General features: G+C 42.7%; 1 protein-coding gene across 2 annotated transcripts in view; it reads right to left on the reverse strand.

The window, feature by feature from the left end:
- P4HA3 (prolyl 4-hydroxylase subunit alpha 3) overlaps positions 1–17,633 on the reverse strand; it is a 356,959-nt gene that overhangs the window by 247,267 nt on the left and 92,059 nt on the right. The window lies entirely within an intron of this gene.

A 17,633-nucleotide genomic window follows, 5' to 3' on the forward strand; every position in this document is an offset into this window, starting at 1 on the left:
GTAGAAATGAAAACAAGCCAAGAGAAGATGCTTGCACAAGCACAACTGATAACAGACACAATATGGCCAGTCATAGCCAAAGAAGGAAAAAGACTAGATGAGCTGAGGAATGAACCCACAAAGACAACATTGCAAAGCACATATGTTCCAGTGAAAGGGACAAGTACAAGCTCCACAATACAACCATATACAGGACCAATGCCAGCGTGGATATGGGCACTCCTAACCAGAAAGAAAAAGATATATGAGGACAAGGAAAGAGCTGCCAGACTTTTGACTACACAAATGGTGCAGATGAGAAGGCCTGCACCATGGACCGGGATACCTGAGAATCCTCCAGTAAGAAAGAGCCATACAGAGGCATTCAGGGAGGTAGTTATCACAAACTACATGACAACATTAAGATTCAAGAGAAGCATGCATGCAGATGACAGTGAACTAAATGATTACCTGGACAGTACAGCACATTTGGGAAACAACATTTGGTACCAGCACATGAAAGAAGTTGGAAGACGAAGTTCAGAAGGGGAATGCTTTGTTTGTGAACTCCTACCCTACAGCATGGGGATGGGGATGTCCAAGATCTTCGTAGCTGTAGAAATTGATGTCCAGACAGCACTCTGTCTTTCACGCGTAGCCATGTGCAAAACTAGAGGCCAGTTCATGGGTAGTGATACCTCACTGAAATGGGCAACCAAAACAGCTTATCCCGATGAAGATGATTATGTTCAAGACATAAAGACAAGAAATAGAGCTCAAACTAGAAATCACGTGATCAGGTATGAGAAACCTGGAGTAAAAGGAGCTGAAATTAGATGGGAAGTAAATCAGAAGCTAAATGTCCAAGGAAAAACTCCAGAAGAGGCTCGAAGTTGGAAGATCAGAGGCCAAATGCAGATTTGGGGAATAGTGATTTCACCAGATGGATGGGAAAAAGGAGTAGTGATTTGCAGAGCATGGATGGTCCTCAGAGCCTGCAAAGAAGCAACTGAAAATTCACAAAGGCTATGCCAACCATTGTGGCCAAAGCCTGCAAAACTACTGACATGGGCCGAAGACAGAGGAGGACCCTTACAGATAGTACCACTGGAAAGCTCAAAATTGTGCTTCAGGAACAATGGCATCAGAAAGATGGGAGAGAATCAGAATTGTGGACAAATCATTGACACCCCAGGCATGGAGCACGGAACTGCAGTAATCATGGATCATTATTGGGCATGTGGATCCAAAGCATACATCAGACTGCCAAGAAATTGGGGAGGTATATGCACAATAGTGAATGTCCATGTTCCAGCATTGGTGATCTCAAAAGGCGACCTGAATATTGACAGTTTCCCGAAAGCAGATGGTCAGCTGAGGAAGAAGAGATCTATGGAACTGATGACTCGACTGAAGAGGGAAAATTATTTCTCTGCCAAATCTGAAGAAGCCTTTCATGCAATCCCATATGAACACAGACTGTTTAGCCTCACCTCATCAATGTTCACGACAATCATTATGCCAAGATTCCAAGTTGGAGCAAATACTAAATGGATGTAGATAACCAGATGGGAGTTACTGCAAACCATCAACACAACAATAAAAGGATCCAATGCAATCAAGGAAGAGTTAAGAGCCATCCGACTGATGACTCTCCAGAACAGATATGTACTTGACATGATCACAGCTATGGATGGAGGTGTTTGTGCACAAATCGGAGAATCATGTTGCGCATTTATACCATCTCACGACAGGGAGAATGGAACCTTAACAGAAGCCATAGATATGCTGACAAAACTTCAGAATCAGATGATTGAGGAAACTGACGAAGTTGTTGATGACAGTTGGTTTGGATCACTGTTCTCATGGGTTCCACAATGGATGGCAAATGCTTTCAAGTTCCTGGGAGCCATATTAGTGATGATATTGCTAGGATTCTGTATTATCAAGATAATAATCTCTCAGTGCCATACAAATGCGAAGAAAGCCATAGGGTTGAAGGTCATGATTGACGTCAAGCCAGGATGGAAGCCCAAAGACCTGACTGATGAAGAAATAAGAGACTTTCTGAAATTTAGCATTCTTGCACCTGAGGGAACAAAGTTTCTCTATCCCAGGAAGCATCAAAATTATGTGAGAAGATGGGTTCACTGCAGCCCAAATGGAAAATGTCAACTGATGACATGGAATAAAGACGAACATGTAAGGACAGCAGGAAGGAGTCCTAAAGATATGGACTCCAAAGAGATACTTCTTCAGACCATCTTGTATAGACCCAGAAGATGAAGAAGGAATGAACCCAGGCGACGAAGCGAAGGTGAATACAGAAGAACCGAGTAAAATGGATCAGAAAAAGGAGGTGAAAGTGGTCAATGAATCGCCCTGAGGGGGAAGTGTAGAGGAGGTCCAAAATAAAGCCTGCACTCCAGTCACCCATTTCGAAGTACCAGGAACGTTCACACTGAGACATGTGACGTATGATGAGCAAATGAACCAGCAGAGAGCCGCAGTAGGGCTCTGCCCAGTACCTATTAGAAAAACAGCACCTATTCACATACCAATACCAAGCAAACCATGAACAGTAAGGTATCCATTGAGAAAACCATATCAACAAATGAAACAAAATGAAGACCGCCTGAATACAGTCCCTGAAGAAACCAAAAAGGCCTTAATGGAAGACGAATGGTGATGTCACGAGGGCCCGGACTGACTTGCAGATAGAAGAAATGACAACCAGAGAATAACAAAAAGGGACGAAACGCCATGAACAAAGATGTCGTGAACATAAAGTGAAAGGACAATGTCAAAATGCAAGAAACTTAAGTTGTAAACAAATGAAGATATTGACCAGGTTTTCGCCTGTAAATATGCTTGGAACTGCAAGAAAGCTAAGAAAACAGTGTGGCTTGCTATGCTTAGTAGAAGAATAGTGCGGCAAGTGCCACCATACATAATCTACCTCAAATGAAACACATTATTATAGGTGTATTTCCACTTTGCACGAAGCAGAATCAACCAAGGGTTACTAAAAGCCACACGAGAAAAAGATTCCCATTTAGCAAAATCCAGACGAGACGGCTGAAACGAAACTCAGCAGAGGCAATTCGTGCCAGGAGAGCCAAGGTCATATCAATAGAAAAGATGAACAGTAGCTACATTTAATTGAAACTAAGAACAGAATATCCTGCCTCTGAAAGGTTGAGATAAGAAACTGAAGGCAGGTGGTGGGTGAAACTAGAATCAAATACACAAATTGATGGAAAAGAGGCAAATTCACAGTGCCTGAACCACGTGACCAGCCGAGCATGAAGAAGCAGGAGTTCACACCTATGCATGGCACCGAGCCAGACAAAGATATCAGAACTTTTTCCAGACAGAAGATGCAGTCTCGAGGCCAACCACAGTGAACTCATTGACACATGGCCACTAAAGTTATGATTGATGGTAACAATAATTGGAGGAAGGCCTTGTAACAGAGGGGCACCCTGCACCTGGCCGACCATTTTGCGTGCTGCTAAGCACAGTGTAAAAGTATGCATGTGGTTGGTGCCAACCCAATCACAATGGACCAAATAATCTAGGGTCCTATAGTTGGTAGAACCAATAGGACATCGTACTTTTAGTGACATCTGCAGTAGCCATTTTGAAAGGAAGGGCTTAGATGCCCAACTGACAGTGTTTATCCAATCCCTCACTCCGTTACCATATACAGATATAGTACCTATATTAAAGTTACCTTTTCCTAACCAATAGAATTGCATGTAAACCTTTGAGTGTTACACGTCAATGATGACGAGTTTTGAGTATAAATGTTACAACTTGTATGAAGTTCATCAGAGTTGAAGCGAGAAGGAAGATAGCACCTTTGCTGATATTCATAACTCCCCGGTTTCTGTACTTGTCATTAAACGGACTTCCTTTGCCAAACCGTTTGAATTGTCCTTATTGATTGGTGTTTGAGTAATAAATCTGCACCCCCATCCATCTCACGGGTGCTGCTATCTTGTCTTAAAGTGCTTCTGAGCAAACCCCGACTCTATGGGCCGGTCTGGGGTCTCAGAGTACAGAATCAAGGCACTTTAAGACAATGTAGAGCGCTCAAGTTTTCCTGTGCAATGCGTGAGAAGGTCACCCAGTCCTCTTTTTTTCTTGGAATTGTGTTGGGCTTGTAGTTTTCCTGAATTTAAAATGGGAGAGAAAAAAACTACAAGTCTCATAATACAAAAGAAAAAAGGGCTGGATGGCCTTTCGATTCATGGCAAGGAGAAACATGAGAGCTCTGCGCAGGCGACACCAAGTTATTACTAATAGGTCCATAGAAGCTACAGATCATGGTTAAGCCAGAGTCCATCTGCTAGGCCCACACTAATAAAGATCAGAGTAAGGCTACCCTTCCCACTGGCAGCCCACCCACCCTGCACTAGATGTTGGGCAAGCCAGGGCCAAAGTGGCTGACTTAGGGCTAACACAAGTGTCCAGCATTGCATAGACAAAGCACAGGTTAGCGCCACCTGTTGGAAATAAAAACAGCTGGAGTACATTTAAAGGAAAATTTCCATCTCCCTCATTAGGGCTGCATCAACAATGCTGGGGTTGTGCCCCAAACCCCTGAACCAATCCATGTCCAAACTCTATCTCTCCCATTTCACATCATTGCAAGGGCACATGGGCCCTCTATTTTGCTTCCTGTCTTAAAAAAAAACAAGAGAACACAACAAAATAATGAATTGCTGCTAAGCTACCCTCTGCAACATTCAATCGTTGTTGCCCTTTCCTTTCAGCAATGTTCTGACTTCCAGCCTTTGTGGTATGGGCGCTGCCATCGTCATGCCGGCAATGCCCATCAGAGTCCTGGATGAGGGCACTAGATCTTTTCAGCGACTGTATGCCGGGACAAAAGCCCCTAATTGATGATTAATTAATGCCAATAAAGGGATTTGTCTGACCAGGAGAGCCTCACACTCATTGGTGCAGGCAAATCTTTTAATTGGAGGGGTGTAAATATTTGCCACAAATGTGCGTGAGCGTCCGATCGTAGCAGGGACTTCAAAAACAACCGAGGGAGATTCTTGGGACTTGGGGGTACACCCCCTGAGAACATTTTTTGAATAATAGGTTAAAATGGTACATTATGCAGCAGAGTTTCTGTGAAATATTTGGTAAAAATCCAGACAGTTTGCAATCAGTTTTATAGGACAGCGCATAAAGAAAACCAATTGATGAAAGTAAGAGTGCACAGGAGCATTTCCCAACGCATTTTCATGATGCCTTTCCCCCCAATATATGCCAGTATAAAAAAAAATTCAGCATGGCTGTAACGATAAATTTCCATGAAGAATGCACCTATACCAGCCAGTATTCCCATATAAGAACATACTCATGTTTGTGCATAATGCCAGTAATGATACCATAGGAAGACATGTCCAAGATGCTAATATATTCTAGTACCTACACATAAGAACATGGACCTGTTGGTTTTGCCATTAAACATGTCATGCCACAACAAGAAAACATGTCTGACACTTAATAACACATGTTTATTTTACAATAGACACCCTGTAGAAATGTAATGCCACAGTAAGAAATGGCTACACTGCTTGCACTAAACTGCCAGTCTCGCCCCATAAAAACACTTAACATGCTTGCGTTAGCATAAATGCCCAGTAAAAAATGGCATTGTGCAGTAAGACATAGCTAGACTGGCTGCACCAAAATGCCAGTCTAGCCACGTAATAATACTCATCATGCTTGGTTTATCATAGATGGCCAGTAAAAATGCTAAACAACAGTAGGAAATGGCTAGACTGGCTGCACCAAAATGCCAGTATAGCCATGTAATAACACTTATCATGCTTACTTGATCATAAATGCCCAGTTAAAAAGTCATTCTACAATAATAAATGACTAGACTGGCTGTGAAAAAATGCCAGTGTAGCCACTTAATAATGCATTTCATGCTTGCTTTATCATAGATGCCCAGTACAAATGCCAACCAATAAACAAAATAGAGACGTGGGAAAATTTAATGACACCAGGATTCATCCCCAAAAGGAACTCTATGAAAACTCTATGACTACAGAACCATCCTGTCTTGGTGCTGTCTCTTCTTACCATGAACGAAAAAACCAACAGTTCTTCCAACAAATAAATAACTGTTTCTACTACAACATCTTCATTCTGACATGAATAATTTTTTTTAATAAACAAACATTGTTAATATAAAAACACATATAATCTCGTAAACATTGCACACATCTTTAAAAAAAAGTGACTAGTGCAGTGCAAATCACAAAGTGCAAAGTTATAAAGAGTTTAAAACAAAACAAACCACTGCTGGCTAACAAAGGCCAGTATTGGTGCTTTAATCTTCTTCTTTCTCCTTTCTTTTGTGTCCTGTTGTTTATGCCATCTTTACAAATTTGTACCAGTTCATACATTTTGTTAAGTGCCCTGGCGTAAGGCGATATAAAAGAAAAATAAATACAAATACAAAGATATTGATGCCCAGTAAGAAAATGCACACCCTTCCCCGCACCCCCAAATCAGAGGCCTGCTTACCACAGTGGGAGGGCTTCTGATGTGGGGGAAAGGGCGGTGGTAGGTGTGCTCAAATCAGAGGCCCACTCTCCAGTACGGTGAGCACCGCTCACCATGCTGGTGGGAGGGCCTATGCTCTGATTCATCTCCAAATCAAAGGCCCGCTCACCACCATGGTGAGCGGTGCTCACCGTACTGGTGAATGGGCCGCTGATATCGGGGCACCCCTTAAACATGCACCCCTAAATCAGAAGTCTGCTCACCATGCGTGAATGTGCCTCTGATATCCGGGCACCCCTTACACCTGCACCCCTAAATCAGAAGCCTTCTCACCATGCTGGTGAGCAGGCCTCTAATTTAGGGATCCGGCGGGGAGTGCATTTTTCACTCATTCATACACATTTACTAATGCACCCATACACATTAATATCATTCATAACTCTTTCACCGGCAAACCCTTAAAACACTCTCATTCACACATGCAACCACACAACATACCCTCTTTCATTCTAGCGTGTCTAAACATACACTCAATCCTAAATACACACTTAAGCGACCAAAAGGAGCTCTAATGGTTAATATCATGATCTTTTCTAAAATGATGGCCCTGCAAGTAAGAAAGGCGTTGCTGATTCAGTTATTAAGTGCAGAAATTCAAGACTATTCAATATTAAAAGCATTCAGACCCTTGGGAATTGTTGTTATTGTCTTGGTGTAAAGCTGGAGACCACCTTAGTTTGAATTGGAATGTAATAATTGTAGAGTTTTGAGACACTGTCGACTTTTTTGCTTGGAATTGTGGGGTGGGATCTTATATTAGGTACATAGGTGAAGCCCGCGCAAGTCAAGGGCGCGCTTTTGTGGACGCTGTTTGGCTGTGCTGTGCATCTACTGCTGCATCTACTGTAACTGCCTCTGTTCCTGACTTCTCTGGCTTCACAAGACATTCGAGGCACAGATCCTCGTGTTACTCACAGACTTCTACTGAAGAAAAAAGGCACTGTTGCCTTAAGAGCGACGGTCATTGTAGCTCCGCCCACTTTTCTACCAGGAAGCGGATAAAGTCCAACATCAACGCCCTTGCGGCGTGAAGCCCGCGCAAGTCAAGGGCAAGCTTTTGTGGACGCTGTTTGGCTGTTTGCTGTGCGCGGAACACGGCTCAACTAGAGTTCAGAAGAGGAGCTGCACTACGTGTTCAAGTCGCACCCAGCCTCCCCAGGCTTGCGCTCCCCACGTCGTGTAAATGACTTTATCCGCCGAGGGACCGCAAACGCGAAGGAAAACCCTCCAGCATCGTCGTATGCTGAATCCGTGGACGGCGCTGAAAGCAGCCACAGGTGAAAAGGTAAGCAAATCTACTGGCCGAGCACTTCTCGCCCCCTTAACGCTACATGCAGCCTTACCAACAGCTCCAATAGCACTGTCAATATCAATGTCTTTGTTGCATGTTACTTTGTGCAGCGTCTCTAACGCCCCATTCCTTCTGGTTGAACCACAATCGGGAGAACTAATTGACGTAGCCGTGAGTCAGCTGATAAATCAACTTCATAAACCCTGTCACGACAAGTATGGGACCGCACGCGAAATTTCATCCGACATTGAAACCGTACCTGCATCTGCCTGTGAAAGGGTCCCAGCTGGTAATGACTTTCCTTTTCGCACGTTCGATGTGCCCTCTGCTTCCAGCAAATTGAATACTGGTGCCGTTCAAGCCACCAGTATTCAATTCCTATACAAAATCCCTTCTGTCACTAGCTCGGCCTCAATTGCAAAGATAGGTCCTGCTGGAAAAGACTGCGAACTGCCTTTATCATCATGTTCTGGAAAGTTAAATACACCCATACAATCAAATGGGGCTCTCACCGAAAAAAGGCTATGATCATATTTGGTTAGCGACAAAGAGCTATTGAAGATCTCGAATGCTGACGGTTCTCTGTTGACTCTTCACCATCCAGTACCTCTCTAAAAACCACAAAGCCAACTCTACCAAATACTTAAACCTGGTAATTTTCAGAAAATGGCTCACAAGCTAAGACAGTCTGGCCTTCGACAGATAAATACCAAACCCTTGACCATCAGATATGCATGCAGGTGCCCAAGAGAACTTCGCTTCCACTGTCTCACATTTCCCTGCAACCCACTGCCCCGCTTGGTCAGCAAAAACAAACGGGTGACCATGAACGTGTTCAGACCATCTTGACTTCAATTAGTCCTCAAGTGTTCACCAGCGAAGCTCGAGCCATGACTTTCTGTGACAGAACCTTGTCGAGACGAGTCCCTGAAATGACTGAATCTGGAAACTAAAGCGCACTTGCATGTCAAGCCCCTGATGGGCTCTTGCACTGTCTCAAGGTCAATCCTGGATCGCTTGCGGCTGATCCATTGCTAACGGGAGTTCCTGCTAGCACTTTTAGCCCGCTCTCCATCCAATATAATCTAGATTCAAGCTCTATTGCGAGGGCATGTCGTCTTCAATGCATTGTCGAGCTCAAATCTAAAGTTAACTTGCCGACACCAACATTGACTGATAAAACAATCCTAAATGCAAGCACACCCCATGGAAAATCTAGCCGTCCAAGTGATGAGGTTATTGCCTCAATCCAGACTAGAAATACCTCTTTCACTAATCCTCAATTCAATCTAGACAGTTCACAATCCTCGTTAACATCCCAAGATCCAGGATTGCTCCCCCTGAGCATTTCTGTTGAAGCACTAACCCAGATTCATAACAACATCCCAGCAGCCTCTGCGGTTGCTCTTGCCCCTGTCACAAAACTACTTGAAGCATTAAATGGGACAATTTGTGATCAAGGAGCGGTGCTGTCAAACCTGAAAACAAAGTTAGACAAATTAGATTGTTTCACTAGTTTTCTACAATATCAGATGGAGAAAGAGGTGGAAAAATCAATGAAGTGGCAAGACAGACTAAGCGACCTGGCAGCTCGCCACCACTGCTAAAATGATTCATTAAGTGAAGGTCTGCTGGAAGCGGTAAAATGGATGCGCAAAAAGGACTTTAACGATCACAGAAGCCAACCTGAACTAGTTTCTTCCACCAAAGGAACTCTCTTCTCAAACATCTTGGCTCCCTTGGTCGGAACAGCGCATGTCAACGCCCCGGCTCTTCTTTCTCGAACAAACACAGTTGAAAGTGCCGAAGGCGATTGAAGTTAATCGACTAATGATGTCCCCCTCCTACAAGAAGCTGCTCCTCCATTACAACCTCCTCTTGCGTTGGAGAATATACACGTCCAGGAAAGCACCTCTGCAAATACTTTCAACATTTTTAATGGAGCTGCTAAAACCATAACAACAAGCGACCACAAGAAAGAGCAAAGTGTGGATCCAAAAAATGTAAGACCTCGCAACCAAAAAAACAAGCACCAAAGACTTGTTCGACAGAATGTCAAAAAATGTGTAAGACATTTAACTACGCCTAAAAAACAAGCCTTTTTGATCGGAAGCTCACTTCTTCTTCCATACAGGTCAACACTCTAGAGGTTCCTACTCAAACAGGAAATGCAAGAGGTGCAACGCATCCATCAAGGAATTTAGCCAAACGCTGACGTGTGGATTTTGGCTCTCATAGTGTTTCCAGTTCTACTTCTGATGACTGATGCAATCTATCAACATACTCTATTAAGACTGGTGACTCTTTAGATCGGTCACACGAGGCTAAAGAAGTTGACTCATTGGTCTCCTCTAATGTGAGATCGGTGCCCGCAATTGTCAATGTTTGAATTAGCCACTCTGGGCATGCAGTGGAGTCGAATGGTGCTAACGTCATAAAAGCCAAACCCTCGACTTGCACTTCCAGGCTGAATCCAAAACAAACCATGAACCAGAGGAAACCGAGTATCCACTACTCATCCAGAGTACATGGAAATGTATCTTGTCAAAAAAATTCCTGTTCTTGGAAACTTCGGTTACAAAATATACACCAAGATGAAAACTAAGTCAATCTAAATCGAAGAAATGTTTTAAAACTATTTGCCTGCATTCCACAACTTCGATCAATTTCATCAGACGACATCAAGATCGTGGAATATACTACTGAACTGACCTCTGACCAAGTCTTACTTCACATTCCATCTGCTACTGTGAAAAAGCTCCTTCTTCAAGCACCAGAGGCTCTTCTGCTGTATGGCTTTGATCTTAGTGTCGAACCTGACTTCAACTCTCAAGCTACAAATCCAGCAAATAGCTTAAATGGAGATAATTCCCGAAGTGGTGATCGGCGCACTGCCTTGCGAAAATCCCTATCACTTCCACAGGAAAACACTCATCTTTCCAATCAACCGGACAGCAAAGGAAAAAGTGGTCAAGTATCCAAAGTAGCAAAAGGCTCGCGAAAGTAACAATGAGCGTCTAGCTCATACAGCGAGCTAACCTTGATCTCATGGAACATTCGAGGATGCACACATTTGGTCAACAACTTCACTGAATCTCTTGAGAACGTCTTCGTAATTTGTCCCCAGGAAACATGGCTCTGCGACATTCCGACCCATGATGGGTTCACCACCTTTATAAACCCGGCAAGAAAAAATACCAAAGGACGTCCCTACTCAGGTTTAATAACGCTATTGAAAATCCAAAACTGGTGGCCACTCCTTGCCTCCTCCAATCCAAATCCATTTGTACAAAGCATTTTGATCCAGATATCATTATCAAAAATTAAGTCTAATTTACTTATAATTAACGAATATTGGAATCCTGCCATGATCTCTTCCACGTCGTTTATACATACCATAACAACTTTAATTGATGACACCTTTCTCAATTATAACTATCTTTCCATTCTGGTATGTGGTGACCTCAATTGTAGCTGGTTTAAATATGACCCGTTTACGAAGACAAATACTCGATTGATGGACAATGCAGTTCTCCCAAGAGGACAAGCCTGGTCGAATGCCCTCATTCAACGACGTTGTCAGATGGTCAATGGGTCTATAAAAGGTGACCAACCCCCCGGACCGACATGGAAGGCTATGCAATGTTATAGAACTCTAGACTACATTTGGGCTTCAGACAACATTTTCGCAAAATTGGTTTTCCTTAATGTAATGCAGATGAAGCAAAGCAACCACGACATGCTATGGCTTGTTTGGACAGAAGAAGGTTGCATCTCCACTGAAAAATATGCACCAAATCTATCAATAAATGCTGCAGGAAACAGGCTTTCAACAACCGGCCCCTTAATTGCAACCCTAACCCATAGATTCAATGAATCACAGAATGTGTAATACACACCATTGCTGGCAGACTTCACCTTGAAGGTTGTAAATTCAAGATCAGTTGGATCTACCCCAAATCATTTATATTGTCATGATCTAGCTGTGGCTAAAAAAAAGTTTAAGGAAAGACTTACGCATGATTAAGAAAAGATGCCTAGATCAGGTTGTCAAAATACTGAAAATCAAAGAACGGCGTCAAATCTATCACAACTGGTTGAGATCTCACAAGACTCTAATTGATCAAAATCGTGCAGAAATCATGATATCACTACTAATAACAAAGAAAACACGTGAAATTTGGGCTATTTTGAATAAAGGAAACACCAAATCCATACGTACCATCTCAAATTAAATCTGTAGTGACACATGGTTTGATTACTTTACATCAATTTATAAAAAGCCCATGGTTATTTCAAACGTTCCTTCAGAGTCTCAAGCAATTGCCTGGGAGATCACACCTTCGTCCCAAGAGCTTGAACTCTCCATCGGAAAGCTTAAGAACTCGAGAGCTACTGGGCCTGATCAAATCTCAAACCTAATGCTAAAAAAACACAAGACATATTGGGCTAAATTTATTGAAGGCCTATTTCTGAAGACTTTGATTACCAAGAAAATACCAACCTCATGGTGTAAAGCAATAGTGGTTCCAATTTATAAGAAGGGCAATAGAGCTGATCCTGCAAACTATCGGCATATTGCCCTTCTCGATACAATAGGGAAAATATTTGGCTCTTTCTTGCGTCAAAGATTGGTGCAATGGGCATCCAAAGCCAGCAAATCTGACTGTCGTCAAACTGTCTTCACGACCCAAGTAGGCGTGGACGTCAATCTTATTCTTATCACACTCTTGAAATTGACTGCTTTGGAATCCAGGAAAAAAGTCTTCTTTGCCTTTGTCGACTTACGACAAGCATTTGACGCAATCAATCGCCAGAAATTATGGGATAAATTACGATCATGGAAGTGCCCAAAGCAGCTCCTGGATCCAGTTATCACCCTACATTCTGATACTACAATTCAAATTAGACTGAAATCCCAAGGCGATCTTACTCCACCAATAACGACACATAAAGGCGTGAAACAGGGCTGCCCACTTGCGGCGGACCTTTTCAAATTATTCCTTGCTGACCTCCTAGAATGGTTGGATAAAGTCCATTGTTTTCCGCCAAAGCTCAACGGGTCTCATCTGAAAATCTGGTTTATGCGGACAACATTGTCTTAATCGACCAAACACAGATCGGGTTACAATGTCTTGTGCAGAGGCTAAATGATTATCTGACTGCAAACGACTAAACACCGAAAAAACCAAGATCATGTGTATTGGGCATACCATCTCAAGAAAAGACAAACAATTTCGATGGGCCATTGGAAACAACCGTTTAAACACTGTGAAGTCAATCCGATATCTGGGTGTACTGATAAACGACTCAATCTGTGAAGTCGCTTGGACCTCAGATCTAATTGATAGAACAGATATCCTAGCCCTACAAGGTGTTAAAATCAATAAAGAATATGGAAAATTCTCAATTGCACCTGTAAATCTGTTCTATCTGCAGAAAGTAATACCTACACTCACCTTCGGTGGAGAAGCAGGGTGGAATCTGGAACACAGCCTTTGGCAGAGACTCGAAGGAAAGTTCTGGCGACGTGTCCTGGGCCTTCCCAATTACATCTCGATTGTCGCCTTGCGATACGAATTGGCTCTGAACTCATTATATATGACGATCGTTTGGAAATCGTTATCCTCCCTGCGAAAAATGTATCTTGGTTCTGAAATTCCTGCCTACCAAATTTTTATCAACGATAAATACTGTTCACATACATCAACCTTGACATCATGGGTGAATAAACTAAAAGCTACAATGGAAGTCACAAATATCAGTAAGTCCGAACTTCTCAACCGTCCTCAATATGCCAAAAGAAAGCTAGAAACATGGGACTGGATCTCAACCTATGATGCGCGAGCTTCTTTCAAATCAACCTTGCCTCTGTCTTAGGAGTCAGTTCCTAAGATTTCGCTTAAACACCCTACAAACTAAGGAAATGCAATGGATATGGCACAATAAGGAAATCAGCGACAATAATTGGCGATTTTGTGCTGCATCAGAAGTCGAGTCATTAAAACATCTTGTAACCGAGTGTCCAATGCTGACTGCTCAACGTGAACTCCATTTGGGCAAATTTAAACCATCTTTCTACAATGCGGACGATTGGTGGGAACTTGTTGTGGCCGGCAGAAATATCAATCTTACATGCAACTTAATTAACTTTCTTGACATGATCTTGCTGACCGAGCCAATTTGAGTTGTCCTTTTTTTTACTTAAGGTTTTAGACTTAAATGCGAAGAAATCTGTTTAAGTTCCACAGAAGTCTGTAACTCTTGGAGATTTTTTTTTCTTTTCTTTGAAAATTCAAAAGTTGACCAAGGTATTTGGAATTTTTTGTAGACTCAGGCCGTTGCTGAATTAATGTAACAAAAGTTTGATATTGTATATTGAACTGAAGTTTTACAATAAAAAAAACATGAAATTTGTTATATCACCCTAATGCTAGCCTCTAATTCAGATATAAAAACATTATATTTCAATAGGTTGGACATAATAATGGTCTCTCACCTCCATTCTCTAAGTCGCAAATACCCCAGTAGTTTGAAGGATCGATAAACATCGACTAAACCACTGGTAGTACTACATATGTGCGCACATGTTATCAAAGGTATGCTGAAAAAACCTTTCAAGGTGACCATGCTAAGGGTAGATATGTTGTGGAAGCTCAGAATCTTAGCTCCTTCCATCCTTCATTCTAGTACAGTATTTGCAGTTTTATGTTCCACAGTTAAACACGGGACTACAGCACCGGAAAGTTTAGAGTGCAGCCACAGTGATGCCATTCACATGTGTGGTCCTGATGGCCGCCCTCATATGCATTTTCGATGAGAGGTCAGTCAATTACTACTGGCTACCCAGGCTTCGGCACAGATTGTGCAGGATGGGAATGCAGGAGAAGCTGGTGAACGCACCAAGACAACTGCCCCTAGCTCAGGGAGGAGAGGGATCTGCGTGAAATGACCGAGTTGAATAGTCTGACAACCAAAACTCCGGGTTTTTTTCCCTTCATTTTTTCCGCATACATATATATGTGGCGGGATACCCCACACAGCCCCCCCACCTTACACTTATACATTTCTATTACCCCCCCTACATATACATATGCGAATAATTAGGGGTCAGACTTTTGATGGTAGGACTTTGCTACTTAGGTAATTTCGTCCTAACCCAAGGAGAGGGCTAGGGACGACAAAACCCACAAGTGGAAGGGGCACAAGAGGAGATTACAGCTCGGGTTTAGTTCAGATGCACACACACTAAGAGATACCCATGTAGGTGTGGATTGGGTATGTAGTGAGTGGGGCAACCAATAGCCACTGCAATGGCAGTGGGTGTGCAATGGGTTGTACAGTATTCAAACTACTTGTTCCTGCCAGCTCAGTCCATGATTTAAAACGAGCTTTATTTTGGGTGTTCAGTGGTTTTCACAGCATGTGGTGGTTTGTTTTGATGTTTGGTTAGGATTCTAATGAGTTATTGTCCATTACATTTTCATGACGAGGATTTCATGTTAATTTTAATATTATGAATACACGTTTTTTTTTAAAACTAAGTAGCAGCAAAATGAATACAATATGCATTAAATGACTGCTGTGAATGAGAAAGAAATTAACCAATAAAATTTAAATATTGGTGGATAGCAAATTGTCCCGAAGAATCATTTAGCATCAAATGCGTTTGAAACTATAGTAACTTCATTCTAAGAGTGCATATGTTGGGTACAGTTGTGTAATAGTGCATCGCCACCCACACACCGCAGCTCATCATGACCTTCCCCTTGCTTTTCGCACTCCCATTCACCCTTGATCCTATACTTGACCCAAAGTGGGACCGTTCAAAATTCTTCCTTGATGTCTCCTACATCTTCCCAATTCCCCTGAGCAATGTGTGTACTACTTTCATCTCTCACAACCTCTCCTGCAAATTAATCCTACCAACCCTTCCAAATCTTAGCAAACCTTTTCGCATGAATGACTTTGAAAACAGCTCAGCCATCATCGGAAAATCTCAACATAAATGGGGCCTGTTAGGTAAGAATTGGTGCAGTTCAACTGGTGTGGGACTACACAAGACGTATCTCTTGGCATTAGGTAACCCACATTTTGATATACGCCTGCACTACACAAGTTAGTTGTGTGACTGAGCAGCCAGGCTAATCTTAAGAGGGGTAATGTGAGCTGTAGAGCTGTACAATTAAAATCAGTAAATACGGGTATCCAAGTAAACACACACTTAAAGTTATAGAATAAATATTTATTTATATATACACACCAAGATATTTAAAGCATTCTTTAAAAACAGCAACTAAAAATAACATTAATCTCAAGTTAGGATTCAATTAAAAAGAGAACCATAAAGCAGATGAGTAATTCTTTCATATGTTATACATTTTCCAGCGCCATGGGTGACGTCATTTGGGGTCAGAAATAACAAGTATTTTGTATCACCTTTGCAGGATTGAGGTGTAAGGGAGGGAAAGGTTATAGTTAGATCAGAACATACTAGTATTCTACAAAAACAGTTAGATTCTCAGAGAGGGATGTAGGCAGTCTTTTTTTACCCCCAGCAATAATAGTGTTCAACAATTAAAATCTGTAAGGGAACAAGCACTGCCAAAGCCAATGAGGTCAGAAGGGGGCTTTTAGGGAGCCAGGACAGCCAAGGTCAATGGGCTTGTTTAAGGTTCTGATGCTCTCTTATTAGAAAATGTTCTCAAATAGTCATTAGTTCAAATAGAAAATCACAGCAACTCAAGAGGAGTCACTTAAAGAAGCACAAGCTGAAAAGCCAGTGCAAGTGAGTTGAGGTCAACTCAGAATAGGATAAAATAGCACCCTCCAAGGTAGGAAACCCCTCAAATAGAAAAAGGTTGTTGTACACCAAGCTCCACAGTACCTGTGAAGTGAAAAATGTGTTCCAGCTGGATTCTTTCGGGTTGCAGTGCAGCAGATCCTTGTTCCTGGTCCTTGGTCGTGGCGATGAAAGGGAGGACGTCTGGTGGGCTTCTGTGGCAGCACTCGAGAGAGGGACTCGGCAGCAATGCATTCTTCTTGATTCAGCGGCTCTTTGTGGTTTTGGTGCCTTTTTCTCAGCACCAAAGAAGAACGAACAGCTCCAGTTAGATGTTACTTGATCCCTCGGTTCTGGACCCTGGGCAGGGGATTCTGGATGAAGATGTCCTGCTTCTGTAGGGTCCTCTCGGTGCCCACAAAGTTCTGGCCAGATTTGCACTTTGTAAGACAATGCACTCGATGATGTTCAGGGATCCCCGGGTATTTGGATTCTGGAGCCTTGGAAAGTCACAGCAAGTCGGGGGTTGCGCCAAAATGGAGTGTGTCTTAAGGCTAGTTGGTCTCATCAGCCCAAAGGAGGAAGTCATCCTGTATGGGCCTTCCCAGTTGAAACAAAAAGGAGGTCAGCACAGCTGCAGTGCTTCACCAGGCAATTCGCGGTCCAGGAGGGCGCTGCTGGCATCTCTTCCCATCTTCTTCATCAGATGTTGCCCTCCAGTAATCGACTCTGCCTCTAGTCCCAAAAACCTTGCCTTTTAAGCAAGTTCCCATTAATTCACAGCCCTAGGCTGTCAATCACCCAACAAGGTGGCCAGCCGGCCATTCAGAACTGGTTTCATTCAGGCACACCTATAGACAAAGGACAGCGAATTTTCGGGACCCTCACTCACTGGACCATTTTGAGAAAACGGTCACACTTGGGTGCTGTACTGCAGCTGAGGTATCAGCCTGCAGATACATGGCACAAGGTAGTAAAAAAAAA

Source organism: Ambystoma mexicanum, chromosome 7q, assembly GCF_040938575.1.
Source record: "Ambystoma mexicanum isolate Mex_15411 chromosome 7q, UKY_AmexF1_1, whole genome shotgun sequence".
NCBI classification, from domain to species: domain Eukaryota; kingdom Metazoa; phylum Chordata; class Amphibia; order Caudata; family Ambystomatidae; genus Ambystoma; species Ambystoma mexicanum.